General features: G+C 42.2%; 1 protein-coding gene across 1 annotated transcript in view; it reads left to right on the forward strand.

Annotated features, from left to right (window-relative positions):
- The window catches only part of LOC140342911 (rho guanine nucleotide exchange factor 9), a 931,826-nt gene that overhangs the window by 762,973 nt on the left and 153,275 nt on the right, over positions 1-15,578 (forward strand). The gene's annotated exons all lie outside the window — the stretch shown is intronic.

Below are 15,578 nucleotides of genomic sequence, written 5' to 3' on the forward strand. Positions count from 1 at the left end.
CTGTGGCCTCCACCAAAGCTCTGTTCTTGACCTGGTCACTGTCCCTGGCATTAAGAATTTTAATGATGCTTTTTGTGTGAACCCCATTCTGGTGGTCTTGTAGACCAGTCCGCTAGTGTATCATTGGCTGGTGCGTTATGAAGGTATCATCAGTTCCTGGAGCACTGAAGAAGTTAATGTGAAGGTAGTCACTTTGATTAACCTCCCTGGTGGTCTGAATAATAAGTATTTTTAAATGTCAAAAACGGTTCATTTAAAAATACTTATTTTAAATTTCCCGCCTCCCAGATGCACGTTCCCGCCCTCCAGCCACACACTGCCCGACCAGCATCTGCTCCTGGCCTCATGTCCCCAACATTCACACGCCAGGGGAAGCAGAGGGTGGGTATCACTGGGGGATGCTGTGGGTATCAGGTAACACTTGGAAACTCCATGGCAATTCCACCCTGAGTGTGGCTCAGGGGTACCACTTTTGGTATGGATAATTCATCCCGAACCACCCTTGGGATTACTGATAGAGAGGTTAAACAGATTAAATAGGTCTTGCAATAAAGGTAAATGCCCTCAAAGAGCACATGGCAGGAGTCTGTGGACACTTATAGAGCCAATGCCCAGAGTGCACAGCAGGCAGAGTTATCAGTAGCTCCCAGCAGCACGAGGCTGGTCCATCAGGCAATCGATCAGGATAAGTGAATGAAAGTCCCAAAGGTGATGGCTTACACTGGAATAGTTGAGCAAGTCAGAGCGTGCTCATGTGATGAACAACAATAATCAGGCAAAAGGACACAGGAAGCTGCAGGGTTTATGAAGTCAAACATCCTTATTGGTCACAGAAACAAGATGCAATTAATCTGTTAATCAGGATCCAGGCATCACTAGGCAAAGATCAGGTCAGATTCATCAAAGGTCTCAGTGGAAGCCAAGGTAACAGTCTGGAGTTGAGAAGACCAGAGTTCAATCCCTAGTGGAGTCAGTTACTAACCGCACACCTCTACTTTGTAACTTTATAGATGTTGGATGTCACCATCTAATCTAAATTGTCAAACCAAATATGAAAATTTGTCCCCCAGGAGTCCTTTACCCATCATGGTACCTGCACTGTGCGGTGTGTCTGTCCTGAATGCGTTGGCATATTCTCTATTCCATCCATAGACTCGGGGGAGACTCACACTGAAGGCAATAATAGAGGTCTACAAGCAAAAAAACCTATCTGCCTGCATCACAGTAATTTTCAGACTCCTATGAAAGGAAAATTACAGGTTCTTTTAAATTAATGGTTGATATAAGTATTTGGGACTGTTCATTGCATAAACACTACTGCTCTACTTACTGCTCCTTTTTTTTTTTTTTTGTAACCAACAAAACATACAAAAAAAACCATTCAAATAAAAGGTATAAAACAACGTAAAAAGAAACAAATATCACAATAATACAGATTATCTTGAAGACATATAGAAATGGAAAAACACAGGAGCAAAAATCTTCATTGATATGTCACATTGCATAGTCCAGGATAAGTAAATAACAATCACCTTCTTGTGAAAATAGCAGCCTAAGTTCAAACTTCATTGGTCACCGTTTTTTTTAATGGAAAAAACAAGAGAAAAGAAAGAAGAAAACGGGGGAGGGAAAAGAGGGAGGGACAAAGAAATGTCTGGGTCATCATGGCCTTATACAGAAGGGCAAAACAGCTGTGTATATTCAGCAAAACACTTAATATCATCCTATTAAAACCAGGTACATACAGGTCTGCGTTGTGGCTGATCCCCTGATTTCATAAGTTCCTCTATATACTGTATATTGTTCACTCTGGCAATCTATTGCTTTAACATAGGAGGGGCAGTTTATTTCCACTAGTGGGATGCATCCCTTAGCCGCATTCAATAAATGACACAGCAGAGAATTCTTATATCGTTTTCTCAATATCTCAGACACATGAAGCAGGGCTAGCTCCAGCTTATCAGCTATTGAGATCCCGGTTAATTTTTGAATAATCTCAGACACCGGCCCAAAATGAAGTCAATACTAGGGATGAGTGAGCAAGTTTTTAAAACTCGATCTTGCGGTGAATTCGTCCATTCTCGCTTTTAATTTTAAGCGAGAACGGCCGGTGTAAATTCTTAAATGGAAAGGAGGGGGGACATAGTGTTCTCGGCTTCTGACTTGAAGATTGACTTTATAGTCAGAGAACTGGGCGTAATGACGTAGCTCTTTGAGAAGGTTGGGAATAGTTATGTGAGGGGAGGTCAAATAAAAAAAGGAGATCATTCGCATATGCGGACACTTTATGTTCTGTGTTGCCTACCCTAATACCTTTAATACCTGGGTTTTTGCAGATATTATGGGTTCAAGAAGCAAAATAAAAAGTGGGGACAGCGGGCATCCCTGTCTCGTGCCATTAGTGATAGAGAGCGGGTGGGAAAGAATGCCAGTAACTCTAACTGAGGCAGTAGGGTTCCGATATATGGCCTGAATATACTCCAGAAGAGGGTTCGGGATGCCTATGAAAGTGAGGACCTGCCTCATGTAAGCCCAATTCACGCGATCGAACACCTTCTCAGCGTCAGCCGAAAAAATTAAAGAGGGGATGTACTGTGACATGGTGTATTAACCCCCTAGCGGTAATCCCGAGTCAAACTCGGGGTAACTTTAAAACCCCCCCTTACCTTTACCCCGCGCTCCAGCGGCAATCTGATGGTCCCACTGTGATGCCGGGGGGGGCGGTCCATCGGGGGGCGTGGCGGGGCGGGAAATTTAAAAGCAATTCAGGAGCGATATCGGCCAATAACTCGCACAGGATTTAGCATCTTTGTCTGGCTTCAATATAACAGTTACAGTATATGGGCTCTGGCAGAATCAGCCGTCAGGGGGCAATCTGCGGAAAGCGCATTAACCTCCCTAGCGGTTCATTTCTTTCCGGTTTTATATGTCTGAAAGCGGTACATTGTTTTTCAGGAACATTTATTTTACAGTATAATATATTAGTATGAGTATAATAAAGTTTGAAAAGATCCTCCTTATTTGCGCAGCTGTAATCTAATCGCCTTAATTGGCAGATTCGCGCCCCCTATTGCTCATTATTATGAAGGCAGGAATCCGGCTGGCAGTGAGGAGGCGAGTGTACGAGCGCACTCGACTCCGGACCGCAGTAAACCGCGCTCGCTGGTCGCGCGTACGTTCGCGCTTCCAGTGATTGCGGATTTTATTGATGAATCAGGGGCAATGGGAATTCTTTAGGTATATTACCATTAATTTTTGTGTAAAGAACAATTGTTGTAAGATAATTATGAGAATTATATGTTCAGAATTCTTAGCTAGTACACCATGAAATAACAAAGAAACCTATTTGTCATTCATGTATTATTTTATTGCTTGTCCAATATACACACTATAATAAACATCCTTACACTTTAGATATTCTGCCACAAAAAGCCTGCCTTTCTTTACCTTATTCTCTTTTGATTTCAGGCTTGGCAACACAGTAGAACCATTAAAGATCCATTAGTGAACAAATCCTCCCTTCTTAATTTAAAGATAAATAATAGTTTAAAAGTTAAAAATACTGAAGTTCAAATTCAGTGTTCAGATCTATAGTTGAAGACCGTAAGTCCATTTAGGTGCTGGAGACAATGTAACTCTTGTGCTTGCACAGGAGTGACATCATCAGTGGCCAGCCAATGTCTGAAGAGGATTGGCATCTTCCCAGAAGTCCGCTGTGTAGTTGGCGGTGAAGATGGCTTTTTCTGAGAACGCAGCAAAGACAGGTCCAGGACTTGTCATTGATGCAGGGTGACTGCATGGTAGGGTGGTAAGTATGTGCCATAATCTGAATATGGTGGAAGCTCACCACACAAATATGATAATTATAATAATTAATAATATCTAGACATGATAGTTTGCATAGTTAGGTTGAAAAATGACATAAGTCCATCAAGTTCAACCACCAGGGAAATAAACAGCCCAGAAAAAAACCCTTATAGACATAGTTGATCCAGTGAAAGGCAAAAAAAACCCTGGTTCAATTTGCTCCAACAGGAAAAAAAATCCTTCCCTTGAGGCAATTGGATGTTTCCTGGATCAACAGACTCTGTTATCTTTACTTTATCTGTTATCTTAACTTTATTACCCAGTTAAATTATGTGCTTTGCTCCCATTTTAACAATAGGAACCACATTGACCTTACACCAATCAATTGGTACCATGCCAGTGATTAAAGAGTCTCTAAAAATTAGAAACAACGGCATTGAAATAACTAAGCTCAGCTATTTGAGGACACGTGGATGTAATTAATCAGGTCCTGGTGCTTTGTCAACTTTAATGTTTTCCAACTGTTTCTCAATTATATCAATTTTGAGCCATGGTGGCTCGTTTAGGGCAGTGACATTGCTATTAGCATTTTGCACTTCAGTTCTGCTATTTTCCTTTGTGTACATAGAGTCAGTTAGGTTGAAAAATGACATAAGTCCATCAAGTTCAACCACCAGGGAAATAAACATAGCCCAGATAAAAACCCTTATAGACATAGTTGATCCAGTGAAAGGAAAAAACACCCTGGTTCAATTTGCTCCAACGGGAAAAAAATTCCTTCCCCTGAGGCAATTGGATGTTCCCTGGATCAACAGTCTCTGTTATCTTTATCTGTTATCTTAACTTTAATACCCAGGTAAATTATGTGCTTTGCTCCCTTTTTAAAGATAGAAACCACATTGACCTTACACCAATCCATTGGTACCATGCCAGTGATTAAAAAGTCTCTAAAAATTAGAAACAATGGCTTTTGAAATAACTGAGCTCAGCTCTTTGAGGACACGTGGATGTAATTAATCAGGTCCTGGTGTTTTGTCAACTTTAATTTTGTCCAACTGTTTCTCAAGCAATCAATTTTAAGCTATTGTGACTTATTTAAGGCAGTGACATTGCTATTATGAATTTGGACTTGAGACATTTTGAGACATTTGTGTACACAGAGCTAAAAAAAAAGTGTTTAGTAAATCTCCCTTGTCTTTACCCCGTTACCAACCCAGAAACATCCTTTAAGGGGCCTACATGCTCAGATCTGATCTTTTTGCTATTAATATATTTAAAAATTTTTGGGGGTTTGCAGTACTTTCTTTAACAATCTGTCTTTCATTTTGAAGTTCCTGGTGGATACATGAATGACAGAAGATGAACGACCGCAATGGAAGTGAAGAGAGGAGAGTGCAGTGGGGTGCTGGGGTTAGTCTCTTGTCGTTGGAAATTATTGTGAAAGATCCTTTCTACTGACAAAAATCTAGCGTGTGTCTATGTAGCCTAAGTTTCTGGACATTGTAATATATTCATTTTTGATGTTGGATTAATGTCTGCTTTACTATGACAACTTTTAAGAAATGTAAATTCATTACAGTGGAAAATAAGTAATATTAATATAAATTAAATAATAAAAATTATACTGTTGGATGTCAAATGTTGGCCACTGCTTTATCCTTACAGATGTGTAGTAGTAAACAAATATTCACTGTTGATCCAATAAAACTATCGACTCAAAATGATTCAGCAGCCAACTGGTTGTAAGAGGCCATTTTTTTGTTCATTGGTTGTGGAAAAATTTGTCATGGTGGTAAATATTGAGTGTAAGAATGATCGAATACATATTCAACATATTTCCCCCTGAGACTGATGCACTTGGTACAGCGAAGTTGCAGCTTTTCTAGACTGTTCAAATAAAAGTCCTTTGATTGGGCCGCAAACCAGCTCTCAGCAGCATCTTTGACGTCAGAAATGTCCTCAAAACGTTGCCCCTTCAGGTGTTTCTTCAAACTCAGGGACAGATAATAGTCCGAAGGGGCCAGGTCAGGTGAGTAGGGGAGATGGTGGACCAATTGGAAACACAGGGTGTTAAATTTGGCAGCCACAACGTTTAACGTGTGCGCAGGTGCATTGTCCTGCAAAAAAAGGATCCCTTTGGTCAACTTTCCACGGCGTTTCGTCCTAATTGCCTCCTTCAGATGGTCCAGGAGGTTAGCATAATACTGTCCGGTGATACTAGAGCCCTGAGGTAGGTCGTCCACCAACAGAATATCGTCTTTGTCCCAGAAAACTGACGCCATGACTTTTTTGGATGATTTCTAAGTTCGGAACTATGCCGCCATTCCTTTGACTGTTCCTTCATAGATGTGGAGCCAGGTTTCATCCTCAGTCACTTACCTAGCCAAAAAGTCCTGTGCAGCTTTAAAATGGGCCAAAACGGCTTTCCTTCTTCTGATCACTGTTCAAACATTTCGGCACCCACTTCGCTGAAAGCTTGTGCATGTCTAGGATAGTGGTGATAACAAACCCAACACGCTCCCGTGAGATGTCAAGTATCTGGGCAATCTTTTTTGCGGAGATTCGCCGGTCCTCAATAATCAGCTCATAGACAGCATCGCAGGTTGCTGGGTCAGTTGAGGTTGGGGGGCACCCACTGCCGGGCTTTATCTTCAACGCTGTAGGAATGACACTTCTCCCCCAGTGTTTGTGACATCTCAGTGTGAATGTCCTTTGCTGACTTTCCCTGGAGAAACAAAAACTTCATGACGGCCCGTAACTCCAACGCCGTGAAACTTGCTGGTGCCTCTGCCATCACAGTTTTTCACTGAAAGAAAACAGTTTTAAGAATCGCAAAGACCTGATATTTGCACAGTTACATAATAAGATATTAGGCTGTCATATGCCTCCACACTCATTTTTCTATTTCATCTGGAAGGGTGCAAAGCCAGGAACTCTTAGGAAAAGGGATATAGATATAAGATATAGTTCTCTGCAGAGCCATTTTTTGACAGGCTATTATGAAAGGGTCTAATTAGATGTTCTTTGATGTCGTATGAGGTAAAAGAGGTTTATTATATTTCCGGATTCTTCTAAGATAGATTTGTGTCTGTGTTTTGCCAAATGCTGTCTTTATTTGATCCAAGAACCTTGTAAACTGACTGAATGAGTAAATCAGGGTGGTATTGTGTTCAGCACCACTTTTTCATTCTCTGCACAGCCCAAAGCACTGCCTTGTAGTAAAAAAGTCTCAGGGAAGGCTAGCTAATGGCAGGTGTAGACAGCACTGTCCTTCATGTTAGAGAAGTAATCTCATGGCATCTGCTGTGTAGATTTGATGATACTTTGATCACTTGACAATACGTAAAGAGTATAAGCATATTATGCTGTCCAGAGGTACACATTTTGACCTTATGTATCAGTGTTGTTTATATGATGACTCTTCAATTTTAATAAATCATTTACTTAAAGCTTCCATTGCAAACAGAAGATCAGCTGTTTTTATGGAAGCTCAAACTTCTGCAACACTGCAATCCCGCTCATTGCAAAAGTGCAGTTTCATAGGTTTTTATGGCACTCAGCCTGCCGAAAGGTGATGTTACACTTAAAAGCATTAAGGCCAGAACTGAGTTTTTTTTCTATTTTGATAGCTAACACTCTAACACTAACAGTTTTTCAAGCCATTTGTGTTGGGAGTGCAGAGGGCTGGCAAAAAAGTGGACCTTTCTTTTGCCAATGAAGGTTTGCTTTTATTATTATTATTATTATTATTGTTATTAACCCCCCAACCGCTAAGCCCGTAATTTCTCGCACTAAATATCTTTGCTCTTTTGGATAACCCCGTATTTTTTCGCCTACACTAAAATCCCCACTTACCTGGTCCCGCTGTGCTAATCCAGCGTCGGTTCCGTGTTCCAGCGTCGGGTCCATGTTCCAGCGTCGTCCTCCAGCGTCGGGTGTCCCTCTCCTTAAAAGAAAAAGCCCAGGCAAAGTCCAAAAACGTAATCCGAGGTCAGGGTCAGGCAGCAAACAGGCAAAGTCCAAAAACGTAAGCAAGGTCCGGTACACAGCAAAGCAAAACAGAGAAAACACCTTTGCACTGAGAGTTACACAGGGTAAACCAGAGATTGCTCAGGCAACTTCCTGTAGTAGGAGGTGCCTTTAAATACCTGCAGGAAACCAGCCATAGGCTGTAGAAAACAGAGGGCGTGTGTGTGTTACCTCATAGATTAGGAGAGACACATCCACGCCAGCTCAAACACCAGAGCAAGTCTTAGCATGAAGGAAACACAGGCATGGAACATAGGTAGTGGGTTACCTGAAAGATAGGGCCCGGCGCCCGTGCCTGCAATTAGGAGCAGCGGCGCCGGCACGACCTGCAGTGCTAACACTCACAAGCAGGGTCAGGCACTCTGGGAAATGAACAGATGTTGTGTTGTTGCCTAACTTAATGCTCATTAAATACTAGAGTGTATGCATTATTTAGGTGTTTACACAAAACAAATAGTACTAGTATATCAAACGTCCAAGGCCAAATCCACTTTGTGCCAAACATTTTCTTGCTTTTCCATCCCTTCATGCTGTTTCTGCAGATTTGAATGGTATTTTAGACTTTTGCCCACTATATATAAGTGACTTATTCATCTCAGCTTGGTAGTGGAAGCACAGAAGGTGGATTCCCCTTGAACCAGAAGCAATATCCTCCATGAATGTTGCTTGTAACCAAGCCCATGACATCAGAAATCATAGGAAGAAATAGGCAATCTTTTCAATGTGCAGCAAGATGGTCCAAAAAGTCCTCTTTGCCTATTTCTTCCTATAATTTCTCTTTTCAATGTATATGTACACACATCTAAATGTATACATACATGTTTTGCTACCTGTGCACTCAAGTTTATACATACATGCATGCATGCATGGGAGCACATGAAGCAAAACAAGCAATATACACAAAAAAATAAAAACTGAATGAGGACTGTGCAAAAGTGCAGCGCATTTTTCAACTAATAAAACACTGTTCACGCATACATAGCGGATCCGCCTTAGCACACAACTATGCGCTACACACACTCCTGAAGTTTGGCACACAACTATGCGCATCAAACAACTGAGTTTTAATAAGACAATTGTGCTGTTTTATCCTTTCAAACAATTCAGAGAAAGGAACAGCTTAAAAACAATCACAACTGACTTTTTAAACTGTATGTCCCGGGACATTGGAAAGGAGATCACATAAACCCCCCAAAAAACAAACATTTTACAAAGAACTTTATTCAAAAGAAACATTTGCTAAAATGTCACATTAAAATATAAAAACACACACCACTAAATTTCAAAAGAACAAACTAAAGAACAAACAAAACACATGTAAACCCACACTTTCATATAAAGCCAAAATTGTTCAAAAATGGCCCAACAAATATTGCATTCAAAAAATACTTACCAAACCAATATGCAATTTTGCCATCAAGGGTGGAAAACTGGATTGGAAAATTTTTGTGCAGGACAAACATTTCAAAGTGGTAATAAAGGCAGATTTCTGCAATCAAACAATATGGCCACAAACACAATAACATAGCATTAACATTGACTTCAAAATTGCAAAATGGACAAAGAAACATTCAAAGATTCAAAAACAAAAGCAGGTATTGTGCTAAAGGGTAAGCAAAGTATCAAATGTAGCAACATAGATTAACCACCTAAGCGTTACACTGAGGTCTAGATTTCTGTACCAAAAGTGATCCACTGTTTTTCATGAAATTTTTTTTAAAAATTGTAGACCATAATTATTGAAGTATATATTTATTTATGTATATATATAAACATATATATATATATATATATATATATATATATATGTATATACACGTATACATATATATATATGTACTCTGAACTCTGTTAACTCTTGCCTAACAGGAAGGAAATAATGTCATTTTAAAATATGCCGATTTCTTAGCGCATATAGATGTTATAAACATTTGAACAGCAGAACCGTTTTTTTTTAGGGCTAAGTGGAAGCTGTGTGCCATTAGAAGGAATGTTTTTTTTAGGGGAACAGTGAGTTTTGCTGGGCATATCCATCAGAGAGATCGCTTCAGTTGATGACTTCAGCGCGAGTACGCCAGTGCCTCAGATTTGGTTGATGAATTGATTTTAGGGCTCCAATTCCGGATCGTGAATACGCACACGACAAGCTTCCGATTTGGCTTGATGAATCAGGCTCCCTGTATGTACTAAGCACTCGCTATCCTCTGCTGAAATATTTGTCAATTTATAGACAATCATATTGTTGTTGTAGATATGGGTACTGTACATAATGGTTATTACATTTTGTACATATATTGTACTCCACTTTTGGATATTGTCTCTTTGTCATAAATAGATTTTATCAATGAATTTCATCAGTATAAATTACCCAATGATGTTTGTAGCTTTACCTTAGGATATTCTTTACTGTACCTAGTTGCTCTTTTCATTCTATTCTCCCATTTATTCTATTATCCCATTTCTTACTCAAATTTATTTATATAACTTAGACTGCGTGAATTTTCACGCAGGCGCAACAACATTCAAATTCTCCCTTATCAAATAAGAGCGAAAGTAGATATTCATTGCGCCTTCTAGCCTTCTAGCCAGGAGCCGCGCATGCGCGGTAAAGACGAAACCACTTTAGACAAGTAAGGGAGTTAATAATAATGAAGTTTAATAATATTAATAACAATAATAATAATAGGAGTGGAAGCCCTTACTTTCTAGACTAGAAATCAGGAACTGCGCATGCCCAGAATACAGTAAAGAACGCTGAGTTAACTTTTTATAAGGGTGAGATGCTGGTAAACCAGTCTGTTTGAGTTTGGCTGCTGGCATCTCGTCCTTATGACTATCCACCAATGAGTAAGTAACATTATCAAGCTTTTTAGCCAGGGCAGTTCTACTTCTACAATATCCCTATAAGTAAGTAGAAAAATAAGGGGCATATATATATATATATACTGTATACTGTGTCATACTGTGACAGCTGGCCAAATAAATCACAGGGTTTCGTCCAGGATGACAGGTACATTTGCCCCAGATACAGGTTATACGCGGAGTATTTTTTTTGTTTAGTCAGTTTTCTTTTTAACCTGAAGGTGGGGTTTGAAGTACCAGGCTTCTTAGCCAGGTGGGGGACCTAAAGAGGCCTGAGTATGATCAGGTGTAACTGTCTCACCTGAAATGCCTCCTGGAAATTGGGCTGGAGATATAAACTCCCAGCGTGCTTATTCCTGTGGCTCTGTCTTGGCTGGTGAGCTGGGAGGAGGTCCAAGGGGAACTGGAAACTGTGAGTAAAGACACAGACCATTGCAAAAGATATATGGTTAGGACCTTAGAGTCCTGAACAACACTAGGTTGGGCATGATTGCTAGTTAAGGTAACTAACAGTGAGTTAGTGGTCAAGTGGCCAGGCTTTCTTTTTGCTGTTTGTTTTATTTTGCCTGTTTTGTGTGGAAATATTGGTAAGAGAAATAAACCCTTGATACACTTAAAACCTGCTGGCCCTGTTTCCTGCTTGAAACACCTCCCGTTGCTATGGGCGATCTCACATATGGTGGAGGATGCGGGCAGCTTTATAAGCGTGTGTTTGACAGGCCAGCATGGAGGAGATACTAAAACAGCTTGTTTTGGCCAATGCCAACCAGCAGCAGGCCAATGTGGAGCAAAAGCGTATAAACCAACAATTGCTGCTAGGTCTGGCCCCACTATTATCTGAAGAGTCCCAAAAAGCCTATTATGACCTAGAGCTGTTTGAAGCAAGCGACTATGTCTGCCTTAAGGCAGAAATACTAGCACGGCTGGGTGTCACCCTGGCTGTCCAGGCCCAACGGGTGTATAACTGGTCCTATCAAGCAGGAAAACCTCCCAGATCCTAGATGTATGACCTGATACATCTAACAAGGAAGTGGCTACAACCGGAGCTGTTGTCAGGACCGCAAATTGTGGAACGGGTAGTTATGGACCGGTTCCTAAGATCCCTCCCTGTTTCCATACAAAAGTGGGTGAGCCATGGAGACTTGTCAACAGCCGATAAGCTGGTGGACCTAGTGGAAAGGTACTTGGCTGCCGAGAACTTAAACCCCTCCCTTCAGTACTCACGGACTTTCCACCCCAAGACCAGACCATCCCCAGCTGTGGGTAAGAGTGAACCAAGGGATGGGGGTGGAGAGAACGAGAAAAGGGGATCTAAGGGTAATAGACAGACTCCAGTCAATGTATGGCCGGAGAGACTGGGAATGCTAGCCCCCCAGGAGGGAGCCAAACATGTTATTAGTTATCGCTGCCGGGAAGAAGGACATATTGCTGCAAATTGCCCTGTGGTGGATGTCACTGTGACTTTCTGGGTGGCAGACAACAGTCTCTTTTTGCCACCATTGCATGCCCTGCTATATGGGGCAATGAAAAATATTGGTGTAAAATGTTTATGAATACCAAACCAACTGTGGGGCTGTTAGACTCAGGTATTGTGGTAACGCTGGTGAAAGCTGAGCTATTGGTAACAGAGACCTCCTGTCTTAAAACATTGGGGGTAACATGTGTACACGGGGATACTAGGGAGTACCCTGTGACATCAGTGTCTTTTTAAACTTCCCTATGTAAACTGTGTCATCAGGTGGGGTTGGTTCCCCACTTACCGTATGATGCTATCATTGGGAGGGATTTTCCCAAACTCCAGGAGCTCTGGGATCACCCACCCCATGCAGTGCTGGTATCCTCAGAGCATGAAGCTACTGAGGAGTCTCTGATGATTGTGAGGGCACTCCGGGGTTTCCTTTGTCTGTGCTAGTAGGGGAAACAGTTAATCCTAGGGAAGAACCGGCAACTTCGGGGGAAAGCCAGCAAACCCTGGAATTCCCTGACTTACAGGTACATAGAGAGAACTTTGTTACTGAGCAATTGAAAGACCCCACACTGTTTAAAGCCTGGGAGAATGCCGTAAAAATTTGATGGGATCCTAGAGCACCCAGACGAGAGGGTTGCATTCCCATACTTTATTATTGAAAGGGACCTACTCTATCGGGTGTCACAAAGTGGGGGGAAAACCACTGAACAGCTAGTGGTACCCAAGCCATACTGAAAATTGGTGTTAGATCTGGCCCATGGGCACCTCCTAGAGGGACATCTAGGGGCTGAGAAAACCAGAGAGCGAATAGTCCAGAGGTTTTATTGGCCAGGGGTCGCCAAGGAGGTGGAGATATACTGTGCTTCCTGTCCTCTATGTCAGTTGTCTGCCCCAATGCCACATTTTCGTAGCCCTTTGATTCGCCTCCCCATCATTGAGGTCCCATTTGATAGAATTGCCATGGATATAGTTGGCCCATTGTTAAAGTCAGCTAGGGGCCATCAATATATCCTAGTCATAATGGACTATGCTACTCGGTATCCTGAGGCAATTCCTCTCCAAAATACTTCTGCTAAAGCCATAGCCCAAGAGCTGTTCCAAGTTTTCAGCTGAGTGAAAGTGGCCAAAGAGGTACTTACTGATCAAGGAACCCTGTTTATGTCCCGGGTGACTAAAGAGCTTTGTAAACTCTTAAAGGTGACGCAGCTACGCAGATTGGCCCTGATTCATCAATAAAATCCGCGATCGCTGGAAGCGCGAAAGTACGCGCGAACAGCGAGCGCGGTTTCCCGCTGTCCGGAGTCGAGTGCGCTCGTACACTCGCCTCCTCACTGCCAGCCGGATTCCTGGATTTTTTAGGGGAACAGTGACTTTTAATGCAAGCTCGCCAGTGTAAAGCTGCCGGAGATGCGCGGCTCCGGCCGTGAGCTTTTTCAGTTGCTGAATTGCGCGACGGCGTACGATTTCGGATCGCGAATTTCGAATGCGCGAGCGATCATCCGATTCTGCTTGATGAATTAGGGCCATTGTGTATCACCCTCAAACAGACGGCTTAGTGGAACCATTTAACTAAATTTTAAAACAGATGCTGCGTAAGGTAGTAGATAAAGACAAGAAAAATTGGCACTGTCCACTCCCCTATTTGATGTTTGCTATCCGGGAGATACCCCAATCCTCAACCAGATTCTCTCCCCTTAAATTTTTATATGGGAGGCACCCCAGGGGACTGTTAGATATTGCTAAGGAAACATGGGAAAGTGAAAGTTCCCCTCATAGAAGTGGCGCAAATGCAGGACAGAATTGCGCAGGTAATGCCCTTGGTAAAGAGCATCTGTCCCAAGCGCAGTTGGCGCAGCAGAGAATTTATTACCGGGGTGCCCGTATTCGTACTTTTGCCCCTGGGGATAGAATTTTGGTACTAGTTTCCACGGTGGAAAGTAAATTCCTAGCCAAATGGCTGGGCCCCTATGAGGTAATGGAAAGACTGAGTGACGTAAATTATAAGATTGGCCAACCTGGTAGGTGGAAACCAGAGCAAATTTATCATGTAAATTTGTTGAAACCATGGAAAGAAAGGGAAGCATTAACCGTTGGGACCACAGGGAGCTACCTGTTCGGTCTGACTCTGTAATCCCAGAAGTCTGGATACCAGACACCTTGTCAAAGAGTCAACAACAGGAATCGAGAGATTTTTTGCTACAAAATAGGGATATGTTCTCCAACTTGCCTGGACAAAACATCCATGGCTACACATGATATTATCACCCCTCCAGGTGAAAGGGTAAGATTAAAACCCTATCAAATTCCTGAAGCTAGACAAAAGGTAATACGTCAGGAAGTTAAAAAAATACTTGAATTGGGGGGTTATAAAGGAGTCCAATAGCGACTGGTCCAGCCCAATTGTGTTAGTTCCCAAACCAGATGGGAGCTGGAGATTCTGCAATGATTACCGTAAGCTGAATCAGATCACAAAGTTTGACACCTATCCTATGCCCCAGATAAACAAGTTGATTGATCGGTTGGGGAATGCTAGATACATGACCACCTTAGATCTTACCAAAGGATATTGGTAGATCCCCCTATCTGAGTCAGCTAAGGAGAAAACTGCTTTTGTGACCCCCTGACGGAGCATTCCAGTATCGAAATATGCCCTTCAGACTACAGAATGTTCCAGCGGGTGATGGATAAAGTACTCCGACCCCATCAAAAATATGCTGCGGCCTACCTGGATGATGTAATTATTCATAGTGCAGATTGGGCCTCACATTTAGTAAAGGTTCAGGCAGTGCTAAACACGCTAAGTAAAGCCGGGTTTGTTGCAAACCCTAAAAAATACGCTATTGGGCTGGAAGAAGCCAAATATCTGGGGTACACCATTGGAAGAGGAATAATAAAGCCTCAGGAAAAGAAAGTAGAGGCCATCCAGAATTGCCCACGCCCAATTAGTATAAAGCAGGTTCATGCTTTCTTGGGGATTGTCGATTATTATAGGCACTGTATTCCTCACTTTGCATCCCAAGCCGTTCCCCTGACAAGTTTGACTAAAGGGAAGGAATGGGTAATAGTTAAATGGTCCCCAGAAGCAGAAGCTGCATTTGGGGCATTAACCACCTAGCCGTTATGCCCGACCTTCGTACGGGCAAAAAAAAATGGCTAGGATAGTTAAGCCCGTATTTTTGTCACAGCCTTACCTCCATGGTCCCGCTGTGCACATCCAGCGTCGTTTTCCTATTCCAGCGTCGTTTTCCTATTCCAGCGTCGTCCTCCGTCCATCGTCGTCCGTCGATCTCCCTTGGGGAAGAACACCCCATTGTTTGCCTCAGTCGGAAGTCAAAGGCCCATGAGTGAAATTATGCTACGATTGAAAAAGAATGTTTGGCTGTGAAGTGGGCACTTGATTCCTTGAGGTACT

The sequence above is a fragment of the Pyxicephalus adspersus genome, chromosome W (assembly GCF_032062135.1).
Source record: "Pyxicephalus adspersus chromosome W, UCB_Pads_2.0, whole genome shotgun sequence".
NCBI classification, from domain to species: Eukaryota; Metazoa; Chordata; class Amphibia; order Anura; family Pyxicephalidae; genus Pyxicephalus; species Pyxicephalus adspersus.